The sequence below is a fragment of the Narcine bancroftii genome, chromosome 2, assembly GCF_036971445.1.
Source record: "Narcine bancroftii isolate sNarBan1 chromosome 2, sNarBan1.hap1, whole genome shotgun sequence".
Lineage (NCBI taxonomy): Eukaryota > Metazoa > Chordata > Chondrichthyes > Torpediniformes > Narcinidae > Narcine > Narcine bancroftii.
The window spans coordinates 162,859,167-162,880,514 of record NC_091470.1 but is presented as its reverse complement, the minus strand read 5'-3'; the positions used below and the strand labels follow the sequence as shown (position 1 = coordinate 162,880,514).

Genomic DNA, 21,348 nt, shown 5'->3' with positions numbered 1-21,348 from the left:
TCGATCCTTAAATTAAGTGATTGTTAGTGGTCTGCACACAGCCCGCAAACATACTGGACATCAATACCACTGAATTTCTAGGCCAGTATTATACTACCATAAGTGAAAAGAATCCACATGGAATTAAGAGTGAAAGCTCAATTTTGAAGGTAGAGTTTTGGTGCCTGCCAAAATTTTGGCCGAACAGCCTGTCATTTTCAGACAAGACATCTCAAAGTCATTCACTGATCCACTTAACCATCCACATCCATTATATTTGAGGGACTGCAGGAGCCTAAATGTATTCATAAAATGAAGGTTAATTATGTATCTGAAAATAATTTAACAAAAAACACAATCCTGGAGAAACTCATTAGGTCAAACAGAGTATTTTAAATTGCAAAGATGCACAACAAATGTTCTGGGTTTGAGCCCGACATCAAGAATTTTCCCTGATGAGGGGCTCAAGCCCAAAACATTGGGTATATATCTTTATCTTTGCCACATAAAGTGCACTGCTTGACCTGATAGTTTCTCCAGCATTTAGTTCTTACATCAAATGCAGGTTGGATGATGCGCATGTGGAGCTCTGAATGGAGGTGAGGGGAGAAACATCCAAACAAGTTTCACATTTTCTGTGAATACAGCAGAAAGTTCCTAAGGAGATCGAAAACTCTGTGAAATCTCTTCAAGGATTCCTACCCTGAAGAAGTTCTCCATTGCTTTCCTAAGAGAGTTCTGTGGGATTCCCACTCACTGCTCACCGTGTGTAATTCCTGCTGCTCTCGAGCCCTCGTCGTCTTTCCTCCACCTCTCCACCCTTTTCCTTTCCCATTCAAAGACCCTTCTCTTCTCCCCTTGTTTGCTAATAAGGCCTCCCTCCTTCCTGTGTGACTGTGCTCCTCCCCCACCCCCCCCACCATTTTGCAAAGGGACCTGTCCACATTTTGCTCCTACCTTGATGAAGAGCTCAAGCCAAATCGTTGGCTATGTATCTTTGCTCTATAAAGTACCCTGTTTGACCAGCTGAGTTTCCCCTGCATTGAGTTTTTACTTCAATCACGGTGTCTGCATGAGAGCTCTGACGGTACGCTAAATAATATTCTTATATTGCAGGTGGGGGGCGAGGATCTTTTCTTTTTCTTTTGTTTGTAAACATTTAATAAATATCTGGAATGTATAAAAGTTTAAAAACTGTATGAATATAAGGAAAAATTTAAAGTTTTTTTTAATGCAGACTTTCATGTTTTACTCTTGCATATGATAATGCCAGTCTTAAGTTTAAGTACTGTTGTAAAATTAGCCCCTTCAGATTTCAATTGGCTTCCACAGAATGGGACACCGAGCCACATGTACAATGGGCAATGCACTTGATATCACCCATTGGTTAAAATTAAATATTTTTGCAAAACATGCCCATTTCAAGTTCTTTTTTCTTCTATTTTAATAGATCTTTTAATGATCAATCGGCATTGGTGTTCAAAGAACAAAGGTGTGTTGATGTGGAAAAAATAGAGTTACAACATATCTAAACTCAATAACCTTGTTCCAAAAATCAGCACCAAAAAAAAGGTTTTGGGGTACTGTTATAATTTAGTCAATTACTTTATGTTTTCTGCAGGGTTTCTCCAGCAGGACAGTGGAGGAACACAATGTGGTTCAATCATAACTGTCTCCTCTACCCTGAAGCAATTGGGATGGACAACAGGTGTCAGTTTGCCATTCAAGTCCATTTTCCGTGAATTAATAATTTTTTTAATGTAAATGAGTGAAACATGGGTAAATGAGGCAAGGTAGATACTCTGTCATGAAGAAGGTGAGCAAAGAAACCTCATGAATTTCAAATCACAGTGCAAGTAAGATTAAAAACTAAAATAGGGACCAGATCTAAAAGCTGCAGAGGAAGTCTCACCACTTCACTGTGGACTGAGTGTCAGATACTTATGCACATTTGCAATCCACAAATTTGTAAACAGATGTCACATTTTTGAGTTGCTGAACCTGTCTTGTGATTTTATCCTTAAATGAAGAAGGGAAAGGATAAGTGGAAATCAAACTCAAAATGCTCACAACTATTGGAAGCATCACCTTCTCAAGTTAATTTTCATTTCCCAGATTATTGCCTCAATCATATACTGTTCAATTCTGATTTTGTGTGTGTGTGTGTGTGTGTGTGTGTGTCATTGATTAAATTCTAGGATTTGTTTTTTTTTCTTCTTCTACATATTGGCAACTTTCCAGTGATTATTAATTCCAATACAATAGTTCTGAGCAAGTACTCTTGGACCAACACTGAATTCACTCAAAGCACAATTCAGGAAGTACTCCACAACATGGTTTATCCACCACAGGCAATCAACAAATTAGTACATCATGAGTTTGTGAATAAAAGGATTTTTTTTGCCCACATGATTCTTGCTTTTAATCTCATATTTTAGATTCCATAAATTTCTAATCATGCCACTTCAAAGCTTTTGAGTTAGTTGAGATTCATCAATTGACCTGATGTTGCAAATATTATCATCAGTTTGAACCTTGACCGGTGCAACATGGGTGATATTTGTGAACAACGTGTGATTTACGTATCAGTGGTCTCTCTTTCCCGAAAGACTTGAGCTAATTTCTCTAATGACCTTATTAATATTTTGACTCCTGGCATTCCCTGCTGTTCATAGTGAGCAATCGTAAAATGTTATAGCACAGATGGGGGCCATAAGTCTCAATGTGTCTGTGTTTTCTTGCCATCACTCTTCAGAAATCTGCTTTGGATTTGGATTCCACTGCACCTGATGGCAAATTCCATGTGCTTACAAAACCATATTACAAAGATGCCTTTTAACTTAACACATTACATTCGTGGTACTACATCAGCAGTTAATGGAAATCATTCCACCTTGCCAGTTCACTTCATCACAACTTTTATCATGTGAAAAACCTCCATAGCTTCTTAAAATTCTCGGATCTATTGCGGGAACCCCACATTTTTTCCTATAACTTTTTTTTGTCTCTTTTCATTTTAATGATTCTTTCCTCATCAGTTCCATCCTTCTTGACATTCCTCTCCAAAGAAGGATGCCCAAAACCACACATAATATTCCCAATGTGAGTCTTAGCAGAGATTTGTACAAGTTCAACATGACCTCATTGCTTTAGGAAACTGGAGATAAAATTCACTTTTTAGATTGTCAGTTTATTGTCCAATGTTTATCGATCCAGGTTGATGAATTCTCACATAACTCCTTTTTTCTCTAATCCCTTTTGATCATCAAATATGTTTCCAAAACCTTTTGCAAAGGTAGTATCGATTTTTCAGTCTTCTAGCTGGACAATTAACATTTTGCTTCCTGAACATTTTTGGACATATTTTATGAATTTTGGGCTGCTGATCACGAAAATGATCTTAAAATTTTCCTATCACGTACCATTGTTTAGCGATCACCTATTTTTGTGATTTCCTGTCATACTGCAAGCAGACAAAGCCCATAAAATGTAACATGTCATTGAAAATTCACTTTCAGCATTCGCACTCGGACGTCTTCCCGGCTGATCTCGGTGCTGTCAGTGCCGAACACGGTGAAAGGTTTCACCAGGACACTGCGACCACGGAAAAGTGGTATCAGGGCAACTGGAATCCATCAATGCCAGCCGACTATTACTGGACACTGACATGAGAGGCATCAGATGCTGAGTACAAATGAAAATCAGCAGCAAAACATTTTTTAGGACAATTGAACTAATGCAATGTGACAGCATCATTATGTGATTAAACATAAAAGTTAATGTTTCTCCAACTTTCTATGAGATATAATAAATCTGAAATTACCTTGTGTTCATCTTGAATTTGTCTCCCATCATCCTCAATTTTTTCAGGAAGCAAATCTTTTTTTAAAAAAAAATATGCTGTCCAGTGTTAGATGAGAAACAGTTCTCATCCATTATTCAGTCTATCTTAATGTAATCTATAAATCTCAGTTTTATGTGCCCCTTTCCCTAAAGTCCAGCAGGAAAGCAATGTTCCCAATACTGACATCTAGTGACTCCATTGGTCTCTCCATCAATAGTTCATAGTTACTCTCTTTCTGCACTTGAACCAAATTCCTATCTATGTTGCTGGATTTCTTTACTAATCATGTTTTAATTCTGTCACAATCTTACCAAATCCTTTTATTGAAACATTAGAATTTTAGTTTTAAATACTCTCATTACATTTAATCAAATGTGATGTTCATTTATAAGTCCAAGCTGACTCTTTCTTTAACTGATATCTCCTGCAATCAATGTTACTTTCATGTTTACAATGTTAGACTATCAGGTTTTGGGTCCACCAGTTTATCAAACATTTCTTCCTTGAGGTATGAAACTAGCAACCCTTTAATGCAATTTTTGTGCTGTATTAATATTTACATAAATAATTATATCATTAAATTTTAACACAAGCCAAATGCAAATATTATGTTTGCATCATAATGTGCGCTTGTGACTTGTATTTAATTTTCTGTTGCTCCAGATTCAACCTGCAAATTCATGATTTGAAAACACTGGTCGTTTCTTTGACAATGTTATTAAAGAATAGTTGGATAGGATTAATGCAAGAAGGCATCTTGCACTATGTAAACTCGTGCAATATGCTCCATGCACAACAGTTTTAAGCTCATTAAATCGATTTAGATAAAAATAATGAAAGCAGCAATTGAACTTTCTTGCATATGCTATTCCACATTCATTACTGGACACAAAAATTGCTTTCGTAATGACATAACTTCATGCTCTGTTCTGCAATACCCATACAGCATTATTCACAAAGACGCCGCTGAGACATTGCGAAGTTCCAGAGGGTTTTCGAAGTGTAGTCCCTCTGCATGGTATTTTTCCTTTCACTGCCCAACATACACATGTTCTGTGCTCAGTTCTTCCACGTAAAACGTACGTTTTTGCTCTCTTTAATTCTTCCCTATTGAGATAAACACATTCTCACTTCTGCAATTTTCAACGTAATATAGATCACCCTCTTTGCATTATTTCCCAACACAATCCCTAATCCGTTGTGATTAATGTACACTATTGCACACTTCTGGCATACCTTGCACAACCATTCACTTTGTCTCATGTATTAAAAACTGCTTGTCTTAAAATTTCATACATAGTGTATCATAACAAACCATTCCATTAGTAATTACCAAATATATTTGGACTCTTCTTTATCCTCAACCATGCAGCAATTGTACAAAGTAGCATTTATTTTATTCATACTGAGCCCCATAACTTCAGGATGCAATCACTCACACCTGCTGTCCCATACTTAATATATAAACTACTCAAACCTCTCAGTTGTGCTCCATCCTGCTGTTTCCTGCCAGGTATCCATTTATTTTATAAACAAACCTTCCGAAGACTGCCACTACTTTGCTTTTAGGTTTTTACTTTGCCACAGCTTTGCATTCTACAAAAAAAAAGTGGAGTGAGAATGAAATCTCCCATGAAACAGGTTTCGGCTGTGCTTGTGAATATAATTCCTAATATGAATATGTATTGTGCTGCCATAATGAGCAGGTCAGCCCGAGCCCGACATTTTTCAGAGACTCCCAGCATGCGAGGATTAAACAGGGAATCAGCAGAATCCCGGCTCCGTCGCCAGGGGCATTGCCATTCATTTAGCGCCATACCATCTACGTGAAACAGCGAGGCAATGTTTTCTAATTTTAAATCAGGATTAGGGTGTAAATCCTGCTATAGTTGGACGGGGCTTTTGTCAGCAAAGCCAATTGATTTTTTTCGTATACTTTTTTCCATGTTCTGAGGTCAGGCTGCAGAAATAGACTTTACTAACCTCGCCTAATATAACTCTGAACAGTCCGTATAGAATCACTGTCTAACATGAACTATATTCAGAGTGCTGCAACAATCGCTCTGCTGACTCACCTATATATTTAAAGCAGGCCATCAACATAAAACATACAATCCCTTATAGGTACACGCCACAGTTCCCTATCCTGTTTTGCATAGTCATAATCAAGGCACATTTTCACTTGATCAAATGAAAATCAACATTACCGCAGTGTTATTGTGGGTTAGAATTTGTTGTTCCAATATAGGCCAGAGCATCTTCAGGACATTCTGGCCATTGAATTCTTTTGAGAAAGAACCCCGTTAATTTTGGGAAATTGTCATTGTAGGAAAAGTAAATACATTTTCTTCCAATATTGGGTATATGAATTAAAATAAACCAGGAACAACATCACTTGCTCTTATCAAACCAAGACTAGGAATTCGGCATATGGAGAATCTTGACATCCTTTCACATCATTAAGTGGAAAGTATTTAGCATGGGTCTTTATGAATCACGGAGACAAATGCATTTGATGACAACATCATTAGATCTGCCCAATCTTCATAAATAAATATGGCACCACATCAGCATCTCCTGAACTGACACAAACTTCCATTTTTGGATAAAGAATTGCAATGTTGAACTTAGAGGCAAGACACTACCTCCAATCCTCAAATCGACATATATTTTCCAATATATCTGCTTATTTGCTTTTCACTTCCTTAAAATACAAAAGATTATGCGAGTTTTGACCAAGTTTGACTTCATCGACAAAGTTCGCTTTGCTTTTTAAAGTTTGTGATAAAAGTATTACTAATGAGCCATTCACAAAGACTTCAACCAGTGGGTAAGTGCAAGTGGGATCATCACTGGAGGTGGAAAATGTAGCTGTTTGCTTCTGTTTATTGGAAATCTTCCAAAGACATGTACCACGCAAAGTAAGTGTGTAATATTGTCCCTTTATGTATACAGTCATCCTTAGGATCAAAGGAAACATCCCCCAATAGTCTATGAATACAAATGTTTTAATAACCAAGTTAAAATCACAAGTTAAAGGAGTGATGAATATAATAGAAATGAAGGAAAGGGAAATGAATTTATCAAATGGCAAGAGTCTCTGCTGCTTGTGAAAACCCACAGGTACAACAAACCCCACCTCAAAGGTCCTTCAAGTCTCCAAGTCAGGGACAAAGTCCCTGTAACCCTCTTTACTCAGCTTCGAGATCCCAAACCCCTCTCCTCCCCTTCAGAATCAATTGTGCCTTATTCATGGTTTGAAACACAAAGAGCCCTCAGCTTTTCTGTCTCCTCCTCTCCGCTGCAGATAAATAAATGGTCAGCTCACTCCGTCAGGGAAGACCTGAATGGAGCCTCTGAATCCCCGGACTATAGCCCAGTGTGAGGCAAGCACCACATCAATGCTGCCTTTTGGCGCTAATTATTACAAGCCTAATCCTGTATTTCCATCCAGTTGCAGTTCGATAAAAGCCAATTAATTCAAAGCTAATGGGATTTCAATTCAAAACAATCAACAAAGATTTCAAAAGGTGAAAGTATTTTAATACCTTTGGAGACACCATTGAGGCTGGGATTCAGCAGAACTCACAGGAGGCACCCTCTTTAAGTAAAAATGTATCCTGGGTGTATGGAGGCGAGATGGAGATTAGTTGATTTTAGTTGTGAAGTTCCCACTCTGAGATCCTTTATTTAAATTGAACAATAACAAAAGAAACATTCAATAGAATCCCTTTGCAGGCCATTGTTAAGCCATCTCTGTTGCTCTTAGCTCACTAGGTGTCCTCTGCTTTGTGTTCTACAATTCAAATACCACCAGTTGGGTTCCTTTGTGTCTGCTAAACACCATATTTCAGCTGCTCAATTCTATGTCTTGTATCCCTCAGTCCTTTCACTGGCATCTCCCAACCTACTGCAGAAGAAAAGCAGTACCATTCACCCTTAGAACTCGTGCTGCCTGCCTTCTTTGCCAACCAGACCATTGACATTAAAATGGGAACTGCGTGCTTAGAGAAGAACTGTTGTCTATTTATCACTTCTTTCTGTGCAAGTGCTTTCTAGACTGGGCCTGCCTCGGTGAACAAGGCAAATGGTTAGTTATCCAGAACAGAATTTCATGGAATTTATTGTGAGGTCTGTAAAAGATTTAAGGAATAGGTTTTATATCAAAGTTTTTTTTTACGTCATTCAGTTTGGAATGTGCACTGCAAAGCTTTAAAAAGTGTTAAAGAATACGGGGGGGAAAAAATCAATAGTTATGTGTTAGACAGATTCCACTGAAAAAAAGCTGTAGATTATGGAATGATTGAGGAAGCTGTCAGTTCCCCGTTCCCCGTTCCACAGATCATCACCCACATAGGCCATGATAGAGTATTTTATACCATCTTAATGGGTGTGCAAAGAATAATTAATTTATCCAAGGATTATTTTCTATATCCATAACACAGCACAAATACCCCTTGCCCAAATGGGGAACAGAAAGAATGCTTGTTTCATTGACCCCGTGCAAAGAATACAAGAGTGGAGAAATAAAAATAATGCGAGAAATAAAATGAATGTAGTTAGATCACCGTTAAGATTATTATGCTCAACTTTGATCGCGACATTGACAGAAATATTGAGGGTGCAGAGGAGAGCCATAAGGATGTGGCCATGGTTCAAGGATCATAGGCCAGGAGACAGCAGAGAACGAAGGCATTAAGTTCACACCCACAGAGAGATACTTTTTAAATAAAGAAATGATTTCTTACCAATCCAGGTAATATGTTGCTCTCCATACTTCAATCCCAACATAACTCACAGCAAGCCCAGATGACGCATAATCATTCCTTGAAAAAACACACAATGCTGGAGAAACTCGGCAAGTCGAACGGTGTACTTTAACTAAAGGACAATGCTAATTTCTCCAGCGTTGTATTTTTATTTCAACCAGATTTTGTGTTTTACTTCATAATAATTCCTTCCTCCTCATTTTTCAGATTGTCTTCACTGATCAGGAGTTCTTCATTCATTGGTGGATTATGATCCATTAAATGAAATCTGTTTTCGGATCTGGGCTTCTGACCCTGACCTAAATTGCAACATACAATTTGTTTCTGCATTTCTCAAATGAGTGGATTTTCTCAGACCAGGAAGAGAGAGCCAGGTTCATTCTAAGGTCTCCAGGTTAGGCTCCTGACCAATGTTCCCTCTCATTTTTAGGAGTCAGTGTGTGTGTGTGCAAAAATTTTAATGTTGCGCAAATTGTTTCCCTGTGACAGAAGTTTGTGCGCTCTGAATGCCTGTGCAAATGTAAACCTGAAGTTGTTTCAAGATCATTTTGGCCCACCCCATCTCTCATGGCCAATAAAACTGTATTGGCATGTTTTAATATAATTTAAGAATGATTAACTACTTGTTTAACCGGCTAACTAGTTAACAGAAACAAGAGATTATTTTCAATAAGTATGATGATTAATAACTATATTATTTGAGGTAACAACTTTTTTGTGCACACTTTAATTTCCTCGGCGCACTAGTTGCAAAACAGCTTGGAGGGAAACGGTGCTCCTGACCTCTCAGTGCATGGAACGTCCCTCCTGCCATATACCTCTGTGATGAGGTCTCTCGTGTCCCTGTGAGCTGCTTTCCTCCTCCCAACAATGCCTGTGGTAGAGAATTGCCTGCTGCACAGAATATGTCTTGAAGAGCTGGCAACCTTCTCAGATTGGTGTGCAGCAATGACCCCATGTATGAAACGATTCATCCTTCTCCAACTGGCCATTCTGTGGTGGAGCAAAGTGCAATAAATGAACAGTCTTCTTACAGGGGTCACTGCCTTCCATGTGTGGAGCAGCTTCAAAGCAGTCTTGTTTTTAAACTTCAAAGGCCTCTCTCAATGAAATGCTTCAAGTAGAACAAAATGAATCATTGAGAATACGCTCAGTTTCAGATAGCCCCCTCAATACCACTATTTGGTATAAACCAAATTGTACTGACAATGACTTCCTTGTAACACGTAGAAAATAATTTAAAGGAGGTAAACAGGAATTAATATTAATGAAGAAAATTGGTGATTCCTGCCATAAACCATTCCAACTGCGCCCTCATAGTTGAAAACATCAGCAGGAGCTCTCCAAATCAATTCTACCTTGATACATGTGGTAGCTCAACTGTTAAAAGCCAGGCTTGATAGATTTCCAGCCACATTCGGGTTTAAGTATGGGGAGTATATAAAAATCTGTCAACAGTAGACAAATCCCAGGTGCAAAACTTTCAGTTGAAAACCAGATACATGAGGTGTTGCTTCATACGCAAAATATAAACATAGTTAAAAGTGGTAAGCTGACTCTGCCATGTGACTTCACCCAATGCCATTAGAATAGTCTCCCTTACAATCATTGTTTTTTTCCCTTCATTCTCCCTCTTTTTTTTGAAAACAGTACCTCTTTTTTTGCCCCCATCTATCAGGTGGAGGGGATTTCCTTCTCTTGATAAAAATCGCCAATTTCCCTTGCAAAGGGGACGCTGTGTATTACCGTCAGGAATGAGATACAGGAGTATCAAAATCAGGACTTGGCAGGCTGTGAGATTTATGAACCTATAACAAAGTAAAGAAACCCAAATACTGATAGATAGTTATTTTGATTATTTATGCGATCTTTCTATGGAGAGCATCCTGGCCGGCTGCATCACAGCGTGGTACAGTTGCTGCACACCATTGGATCGGAGGTCAATCCACAGGACCATAAGAGCGGCATAGAGGATTAGGGAGCTCGCCCTCCCCAACACCCCCTCCTCCATTGATGTGATCTACTGGGATCCTTGTCTGAAGAGGACCCCTTCCACCCTGTACATAAATAAAAACACACCAAAACACTGGAGAAACTCAGCTGGTCTTTCAGCATTCGTAAGAGACAAACACAGTATATTCCCAATGTTTTGGGCCTGAGCCCTTCAAGGATTAATCAGAAGCAGAACCATCTGGCTGAGAAATAGTTTCTCACACTGACAGTGAGACCGCGGAAAACTGATGAACTTCTGAGACGCTACAATTTATTTGACAATATTTATACGCACATACTGCATATAAAATTGCTTGTAAATTTGAGTGCTATGTTTATAGGTTTGCATGTTTTTACAGAGGACTGAAGAATGCTGTTTTGTCCATTGTACTTATACAATTGATTATAATAATATTCACCACTAATATATTGTGTTTCCATATATTTATTTAAAATAATCTCTTTTATGTATATATGTGATTGTGTTTATTGTATGGCTCAGAGAAATGCTGTTTTGTCTGGTTATATATGAACAGGTAAGAATGAACTTGGTGAATCATAGGAAATCTTTGTAGGTGTTCAAATGTTTACAATAATGAAGGAGTAGAGGATTTTCATCCCACAGTTACCATTAAGCAATGGTAATATATTATCAAATTAGCATTGTACACGACCTGAAGGAGATGTGCCCACCTTACTCTTGTTGATATGGTCATATCTTTCAGGGGTCTTGGAGCAGTCATAGCAATTGAGGTTCATCCCAACAGTAGCCAGTGTTATCTAGGGTGACGTTGAAGTGCCAGTATGCTGCTTTACCTTGCCACAGAATACCCAACTGCCCTTGTAGGTATAGCCATATACACCAATGGTGTATCTGATTGAATTAGATTTTGGATTATGGTGATGCGCTATAATCTAGATCTGTGGTTTTCCAAACTTTTGCTTTCCATTCACCGGTGGCATTGGTGCTCTGTGATTAGTAAGGGATTGCTTCAGGTGGTATGTGAGTGGGAAGGGAAGGTTGAGAATCACCCAATTGTTACTGAAGTATGTTGCTTGAGAAAAATTGCCATTGGCCCATTTCCTTCGGCGTTATTAAACCATGCGCATAACAAGACAATTAAGTATGATTAAAACAGTGGTTTTCAAACATTTTCTTTCCACTTACATACCACCTGAAGTAATGAGAGCACCTATGGCAAAGGATAAAAGGACAAGAGATATGGTAAGAAAGCTCTTCGTGATCTGTTTTGGTTTAATTAAATTTCAGCTTGAAACATGAGGCACATCAACTGTTCATGCAGTGTTTTATTTTTGCAATGTCATTTGTATTATGTAAGCATAAATTGACTTCAGGAAGGGAAACCTAGAGGTATACAATCCAGTGATCATTGGGGTATCAGATGGAGAAGGTGATCAAATTTAATTTCTTGGGAGTCACTATCTCAGAGGTACTTTCCTGGACCCAACACACCAATGGCATTGTTAAGAAAGCACTTCAGTGCCTCATCTTCCACAGGAGTTTGCAGAAGTTTGGTATGAAATTAGAAACCTTGGCAAATTTCTACAGAGGTGTAGTGGAAAGTGTGCTGACCGGCTGCATCGTGGTCTGGTATAGGGACACCAATACCCCAGAGCATAAAGCCCTCCAAAAGATAGTGGACACAGCCCAAGACATCACAAGCAAACCCCTCCCCACAATCAAGAACATCAACAGGGAACATTGCTGTTGGAGAGCAGCAGCGATCATCAAGGATTCACACCACCCAGCACATGCTCTGTTCCTGCTGCTGCCATCAGGAAAGAGGCATAGGTGACAAGACTTGTGCCACCAGGCTCAGGAACAGCTGCTACTCCTCCAAAACAAACTCAAGACTAGTGCTTGTGCTCTTTATTGATTTTTTTTAATTCTCTTTGCAGTTTACATGTCCACTGTGTTCAGTTTTTTCCCCCGCACTGCTAAAAAGTGGTAATTCTGCCTCACCCACAAAGAAATCTCAGGGTTGCATGTGATTTCATGAATGTACTCTGATATCAAATCTAAAATTTCTGTCAATGTCATACAAATTTGAAAACCTTCCTTCTGCTAGGCATGGGTTATTTTCTTTGATTCCCCATGATTTCAATGTTATGAACAGTTACCTCATCTCTGGAATTTGGCTTAGACCTGACAGGCCTGGCATACAAGCAGATTACCTTTTATCAAGTGGTTCTTCATTGTTTTATCTGCAATATTTTATTTTACTCGTGTTTGAGAAGATTGATGGTCAGGTTGAATTTTTCTATCTTTTTGTAGACAAGGCATAGATCCACAATTTTTCAAATCTTCATTTAAATTCACAATGCTGAAGTTATAATGGAATAGCTGAATCAAAGATGCAGGTAGTGGCAGCAAAGGTAACAGACAAAAGGTATTCATGGTATCTGTTGCATCCAGTTTAGCCAATTACCCAAAATCAGTGGAGTGAATCCTCTTTCTCAGATAGTCCTTCAGGTCATCAATGAATTACCTTGACTGTTTTCATTGTTGAGTTCTGAGGTGGCTTCACAATTTTCTATGCAAATATGAATGAATCCAATTCTCTTGCTTGTACACTGTTTAGGACCTCAAGAGGAGACTGGGATAGACCATCCATTCTAATTCTGGCTTAATATGTTTGCATTTTTTCATTTGCCAGTCTTAATCATCATTGAGATAAGGAATTTTCATGGAACCTCTTCCTCTCACTGGCTGTCGACATGTCCCTCACAAATCACAAGTAGTATGGGTTTTACTACGAATAACCATCAGCTTTGTTGGGTCATCTATCCAGCTACTTAAAAGCCTATACAAGCTTCAAGGTCAGTAAAATTTGACCTGCCTTCCAGCAGGTAAATAATCCAGAGCATTTTAAATGCCAGTGGGTTAGGGCTAAGATTACCTGGAATCTGTGCCTTGAACATTGAAAACAATTCCAAAGATTTCAATGAGGTGAATTTTTTTAAAAAAGTAACTACCAAAACTTTCAAAAGGGGAGAGTTCCAAAAGTACCTTAGAAGTGGAGTGCATGTTAAATCCATACAAAATTTTAATATAAAGAATGGAAAGCCTCTCTAGTATTTTTCTAGACCAGGATGTCCAGAACATATGAATGAATTACTCTTCTCCATTCTTACAGCTGTCACACCAGGGACTCAGTGAAAGAAAAGCAAGACAATTTAGCCTTGGGTAAATGTGCTCTATGTCCCATTTTGAATTTTAATAATCAATGGCGAGCACATAAAGAAGAGCCATTAACCAACTTAAGAATTGTGTCTCAATCCACATTCAATATATTCAAATTTAAATTCTGTTCCCAATAATTTGATTTTTCTGATTTAAACAATTTCTAATAAATAGATATTAAAACTTTGAGAAGGCATTAATCTTAAAAAACCTGTCTATAATATAGATCACCAAATCTTTGGTGGTTCTTCAGTACAACAGGAGGAAATGATTCCTGTCTCTGGTTCAGAGTCACTTCCTTTTGCCTCTTTTGGAGAGGCATGTGATTTTACTTAAATGGAAGGATGCTGCCCTGGCTACTCACGATCAGTGGGTGTGTGACATCTTGTCCTGTTTGAACATGGAAAAGATTTGTTATTCAATTAATAATTCAGATACAAGATTCCTGAAGTTATGGGGGGTCATTATCTTACTTTATAATTTCACTTCAATGTAATTAAATTGCCTGACTTATCTTATTTATTCCTTTTTTTCTACCATAAATTTACCTTTTAATACTAATCATATTACTAATCATCTTACAACACAGTCAGGTATGGGATTTGAGTTTCCCTCCTTTACTATTTTCTGTATTAGAGTTTTTTTCAAAAAAAAATATAATTTAGAATATAAATTATTAATATGATTTACAATTCATGTATTTTTGTTATACAATTCCTTATTAAATTTGGATAACTATCCATATCATACTTAATTGTACATTTTTTGTATAGATTCTTTATTAATTTTTTTTTTTTTTAAGTGGAGTGTATGAAAAGGAAGGTTGGTCCTGATGGAATTTTTGGGGCCATTCAGCAATGTCCAACAGTAAAAGTGCATGAAATTGAAAGCAAACTATTGGCACAGGTTGGGAAATTTGTCTGGAAGAAACTTATAGGGAATGGATACAAGAGATACAACAGTAGGAGATAACTGAAAGGACCACATACCACATTTGTGAATGGTTAAGGAGAAAGCAGGGGATTGCAAAGGAACAGCTGTAATGAATGAGAAGATTGAAGGTAGTGGAATGAACTGGATAGATACATGGATGGAAGAGGTCTGGAAGGTCATGGAATGGGAGCAAGTCAATGGGGTTGCTGGAATAATGGTAGACACAGAATAGAAGGGCCCAAAGGTCTGCTTGCTGTACTGTATCATTCTATGGTTTCTGGTATGAAAGCAGGAAAGTGTGAAGCCAGCCACTCTGTCCCTTTGAAAGTAAAACAGCTTTTTCTAAATGGCAAAAAAAAATGTGAATTTAGAAGCAGCAGGGGATTTACAAGCCCAGGAACAAAAGAATGATAAGTAAAAATGCTAAACCCAGGTATGTTATTGGGGAACATGGAAGAAACAAGACCCAAGTTGAAATTATCAATATACCAAAGAAAATTTGTTAAAATAGTATTGGCAGTAGCAAGGAAATGCATTGCAGTGACTAGGAAATCAGACTCATTTAGATATGGGAAGATGGAATGCAGAAACTCAAAACTGTATTCCTTTATAGAAAATTTACATAAAGGTTGAGAAATAAATACTCTTATTTTTGAAAATTTGGAGCCCATATCTGCCAATTTTGGGTATAAATACGTAGGAATGTTTTTCCAGCCTCTTAAAACCTGTTAACCTTCCTCAAAATGAAAATGACTATAAACTTTGTTGAATTCCAATGTTTGTGGCGGGGGGGGGGGGGCACAATACTATGGCAATCCATGGAATTATTCTTTTCTTTCCTTTTTTTTTAGAGGGGAGGGGTAATAATCATATAATGCATGAAATTCACTTCAGTTTAAACATTTATTATATAATGGTTTATTAGTTGCATGTATTAAAAATTTCTTAAATAAAATATTCAAAAAACAATGCTTAAAGATTATTATTTTATGACCACTGGAAACAAAAGTTATAAATAGTCACAAAGCACTGTTGCATTCACTTAATGCACCTCAGGATGGGAATATTGATTTTAGAAAGATGCAGAACAGATTAAGCAGGGCAGTTGCAGGCCTAGAAGGAACAAATCAAGTGACTACACATCACACTGAACAAATATTTTTCAAAAGGTTTGTCTCTTAAATTACAGATTTTGATTGACAACTTCAAGCTAATTTCACATTTGCTGTACCATGTAGGAAGTTGGAGATACATTAAATTCATTTTTGTTGAATTTTAGTGTTTTTAATCACATGAACAATGTTAACATCACATTAGTTTAACTGCCCTAAAAATATTTGGTCACTCATTTTGTCTGTGCTCAGCATCTGATGTCTCTTGCGTCAGTATGCAACAATAGTCGGCCAGCATTGATGGATTCTAGTTGCCCTGATACTGCTTTGCCGTGGTCACAATGTCCTGGTGAAGCCGTTCACCACGTTCAACACTGATTGCACCCAGATCAGCAGGGAAGGAGTCCAAGTGCAAACGCAGAAAATGAATTTTCAATGACACGCTGCACTTCGTGGTTTTGTAGCTTGAAGTCGACTTAAAATAGGACAGGAAATCACAAAAATAGGTTATATACAAAAAAGGCGGGCGTGATAGGAAAATATTAAGGTGATTTCATGCTCAGCAGCCCAAGATCCATAAGTGATCAGGAAAAAAAAATCTTTTGTTGCCCAGGGTTTATTGAAGGAAAATAAAAATTGAATGCAATCACATTTAAGGAAATTAGCTATATCCTGTAGTGGGGTGCCATAGTAATGGATGTAACCTGAAAAACTGGAGCCAGGGCTCAGGGATGATTCAGGAGCCAGGTCTTCAAAATTGAAATTGCAAAATTTTTGATTGCCAATGTATGAAAGGAATGCAATTAAGATAGGTATCAGCTTTAGATTTCAATGAATCATAGAACAGGATCAAAGGGCTAAGCAGCTTACTGCTGTTCCAATGTTTGCACAATTTTTTTCCCCTCAATGGGGTGTGGACGTCACGGCCAAGACCAGCATTTACTGATAATTTCCAATTGTCCTTGAATGGAGTGGCTGAGTAGACCATTTCAGAGGAGTGTGGTTATGCGTCAACCACAATGGTGCGTCTGATATCTTTAACAAGCCAGACAAATTTTGATAAGGACCAATTTCCTTGAAGGCCATTCTTGAACCAAATGCAACAGCCTGGTTGTTTCCACAAATCCTGTATGTGATGCAAACTTAATGTTCTAGATTTGTTTAATTACCTGAAATGAATCCCACCAGCTGCCTCAGAGGGCTTCAAACTCACTCTAGAACAATTAACCAGGTCTCTCGACCTAGCCTCCATACTAGCACCACCCCAATGCAAGAATTGGAATGAATGAAACTGCACACCAACAATACTAGGATGCAATATGCTCCTCTCAAGCTGGTGGCCTTCCTCTATCAATGATTGCCACAAAGTAGGCCAATCAGATCAATGCACACCCCTTGAGTGTGAAAGCATGCACTAGCCATTAGGCTCCTGAATGAACCCCATAGCAGTGGTGCCCTTGCCTGGTGCTAATAATCTTTTTAATTGTAATTCTATGTTCTGGAATTGTGCTTGCATGAATGTTAGAGATAACCTGCTAGTCTATGCATAGAAAAACTAGAAACTTAATGACAAATATGCTTAAACTTCTTCCCACATGTTGGCCACTCCCTATGTTTTGAACTATCGAAGCATTTATAAATGAATAGCTTTCCTCAGAATCAGGAAGTTGACACAAGGGAATGACAGAATTGGGAAAGGAAGAATTCATCTGCAAGCCTGCTTCCTTTAATACAAGATTTCCCAGAGGTCTTTGCTCAAAAGATCCAAACAGTCAGTCTTAAGTCTCCCACTTTTTGTTTTACTATAAATCAGAATTTTTTTTATATACAAACACCTCAAAAGACAAAGGTAATTGAAGACATGCTGAGGTTTGACACTTCATTTCTAAATTCATATTCGTTGCTGGATAATTGTTGGATGGCACCACTGGCTCAGGGAGGGGGAAGAAGATCTTGCTCTTGTTGACCATTCAGCGGAGGGGTTCACTCTTCTAGCTGAGAACCAATAAAAAGTATGGGGCCAACAATATCAGAAACAATCAATAGTCATGAAATTTGTGGTTTCACAGCAGCATTTCAGGTGCAAATATTGGTATCAATTACAAGAGAAAGTGAGGTTGTGTCTGTCGTTCATTGTCCCTTCAGAAATCTGATAACAGAGGGGTAGAAGTGGGGTTTTTTTGGGGCGTTCATCCGCAGGCTCTTCCTGATGGTAGTAGTGTGGTAGTAGTCTGGGTGGTGAAGGTCCTTGAGGATAGAGACTTTCTTGAGCTTTTGTAGATATCCTGAATGGAGTGAAGACTGGTGTCCGTGATGGGGCTGGCTGAGTTCACAACTGTCCTGTGCATTGGCACCTCTATACCAGTGATGCAACTAGCCAGAATGCTCTCCATGGTACATGTTTAGAAATGTGCAAGAGTCTTTGGCTGAATAAAACTTCATTAAGAGTCTCCTCAAACTCGTGACATTTAGCTGCTGGCAAACATTTGTGATTACATCACATGCCATTACACATCTTCAGAGATGTTGACACCCACGATGTTGAAGTAGAAGCAGAAACTTGATGGTGATATCATCCACTTAGATCCTCCCCTCTTTTCTACCTCAGGAGGGTCAGGCTGATGGCACACACGTGATTGGGAAACTTTGGCTTTTCATGAAAAAAAAATTGACTGCCACTTTGTTTCAAAGATAAACTATACTCATTGGAGCTCAATCACCAAGTCTCAGTGATTCAGATCTGACACTACTGTGCCAAAAAGATGGAGAAAAGATAAAAAAGTAGTAAATTTCAAGTGCACCTTGACAGACAAGATTGGGCTTCAAGAACTTGCCTTACCTGTGCATTTGATGTTTGCCATTTCACATCCAATCATTTCTGACTCTTCCAGGACTTTGTAGAGAAATTGTCTTCCAGTTATGCTCAAGTGAGGTTATTCTTTGCTTCACAGCTTCTGAGTAATTTTATGTTGTCCCTGAGATAAGACAGATGGAGGAAGTAGACATTATCAAAATCCTCTGCTGCCTCTTCTATTGATCTACAAGCTGTTGCTTATTACAATAAAGGTTGGGACAATCAGGAAATCATTTTGAATATGGGTGGAGCAGATGCAATGAGCATTGGTTCTCTGATATCAACTGGAAGAACCAACGTCCACTCCAGAGAGATACCAGAATTGAGGTCTTTCTCTCCGAGCTTGTGTTCTCAACTCCAATAATCTCTTATCAATCAAGATGAATTGTGATGCTTTTGGCAGACTTTACAGTTAACAATGCCATTGTTCCTCTTGTGAAGTTTGCTAAATTTTTCATACCTCACTATTGACATTTTCAAAGCCAATTCCAGGTCACCTCCTGAATTTATTCAAGTTGGGTAGACAACTTGGTTGACATGTACAAAATGGGCCAAGAGGCCCGTTTCTGTGTGCTGCAAAACTCCATGACTCTTATCTCCTCGCTATATCCTCTCTTCATCATTCTCCCCCTCATTTCATTACTGTTGTTTACTGGTCAAGTCTTACACTTCCACCTTCTCAACACATGGTAAGCAGTTTATCACCAGCTCCACTTGAAGCAAGCTTTCCCCAAAACATTCTTTCTGACTGCATTCATAATTACTTACCAAAACTTTACCATTCTCATTCCTTTTACCTGTTTTTAACATCCCCTTTCACGTCAATGTCAACTCTGCAGCACAGGAGAACTCAAAATGAAAGCTACACAGCAGCATGCCTGAGTAATTAGGTAATTACTTTCTAAATAGTTGGGAACTAAATATTTTCATTACATTGGAGACTTGTCATCTGACTGTCTGTTAATAATTACATGCAGTTGCTTCACCCATTCCAACTAATTACATTGATAGCCAGATCAATATATAAACAATTCAATGTATTAAGCTTTGATTAAGATGTTGAGTTTAATACTCAAAGGCAAAACTGCTTCCAATGGAAATGGATTTGTTACATCCCCAAGGCATGTTTTATCTTGTGGTGGCGGTGGTTTGGGGGGGAGAAGGGGAAAGAGAGGAGATTCCACAGAAAATACTAATTCAAATGGTTTGTCAAGGATTTATTCATTCCTCATTCTCAGTTTCCCTGAGAAGATGTGTAGATGTTCTACTGAGCTTTTATTATGCACAGCAAAACATCTTTGCAGCAAATTTCTACTGCCCACTATGCAAGGACAAGAACCATGTCATAAATAATTGCAGGAGTAGGTCATCTGGCCCATCAAACCTGCTCCATCATTCAATGTGATATGATTTTCACCTTCTTGCCTTTTCGACATATCCTTTAATTTCCTTACTATATAACCTGGTCTTTCAACCTGGTCTTAAATATATTTAAGAGGTCACCTCCGCCACTTCAATGTGCATGCAGCAAATTCCATAGAATGGCCAACCTTTGGGAAAAGCAGCTCCTCTGCAATTCTGCCCTAGATCTACTGCCCTAAATCTTGAGGCTATGTTCCCTAGTTCCGATATTTCCTACCAATGGAAACAACTTACCTACACAAAATTATGACAGGCATAGTTAAATATTGATACGTTTCTTAAGATCTCCTCATATTCTTCTAATTTCAGTGAATATAGTCCAAGACAACTCAATCTCTCCTCATAGGCCAATCCCTTCATTCCTGGAATCAACCTAGTGAACCTCCTCTGCCCCACCTCCAAAGCCAACGGATCCTTTCTCAAGGAAGTCCAGAAATCCACACAGCACTCCAAATACAGTCTCACCATTACTTTGTACAGTTGCATCCTGACCTCCCTGCTCTTAAATTCAGTCACTCTAGCAATGAAAGTCAAGCAAGTCATCTCCACCTCTGAAACATTAATGGCCAATTATACTTCAGCAATTTACTGACAGTTTTAATGGATATATGTTTTTGAATGGCAGATTGGATAACTTGAATTAAATTTCATTACCTGTCTATGAAGTCTCATTTCTGGACAACCCAATACCTTCAGAAGAGCACAACGGTGTCTGAGGAGACCCTACTGCAAAATTTGGCCAATGTCTGTGGAAATTCCTTGCTGCTCAACGTCTAGGGTGTTGAGTTTACTGGCCCAATTGGTTTTTGAACCAGGTGTTCAGTCCGCTGGTGCTTCTGGGAAAAGGGGACTGCTGTTGCCACTGAGAGGCAACATGTTTGAAGTGCCACACCAGCGCTGGGGGAACATCCTGGCAGAAAGCTCCCTGAATGCACATCTAGCAACATGTGGGAGCAGAACCACATTTATCCAGCAGCTGCTGGAGCCACCACTGGCTTTCAACAGCAACAATGGGGACACCTTCAGAGCCCTGTTCTCCTACCACAAGATCATTTCTTAATTTGCTAAAGACAGAGCAGAAATGTGGATCAGCGTTTTGAATATGAGAAATGGGGGAATGCAAGCTAAAGACAACATTGAAATGAATTAGATCAGTTAGCTGAGAATCTGGAAGAAACTTTTCCAAATTTGTTAACTTGTGGAATAAGCTGCCACCTAGTGCAGTGTGCATGGACTCT

At 38.5% G+C, this 21,348-nt stretch overlaps 1 long non-coding RNA gene across 2 annotated transcripts in view; it reads right to left on the bottom strand.

Annotated features, from left to right (window-relative positions):
- Positions 1-13,994: 13,994 nt before the first annotated feature.
- Positions 13,995-21,348, bottom strand: part of LOC138754572 (uncharacterized) — a 95,612-nt gene continuing 88,258 nt past the window's right edge. For both annotated transcript variants that reach the window (XR_011351831.1, XR_011351833.1), the window contains 2 exons: positions 18,674-18,809; positions 13,995-14,179 (listed from right to left, as the gene is read on the bottom strand). This is a non-coding gene — a long non-coding RNA (uncharacterized lncRNA). The remainder of the gene's footprint in view (positions 14,180-18,673; positions 18,810-21,348) is intronic.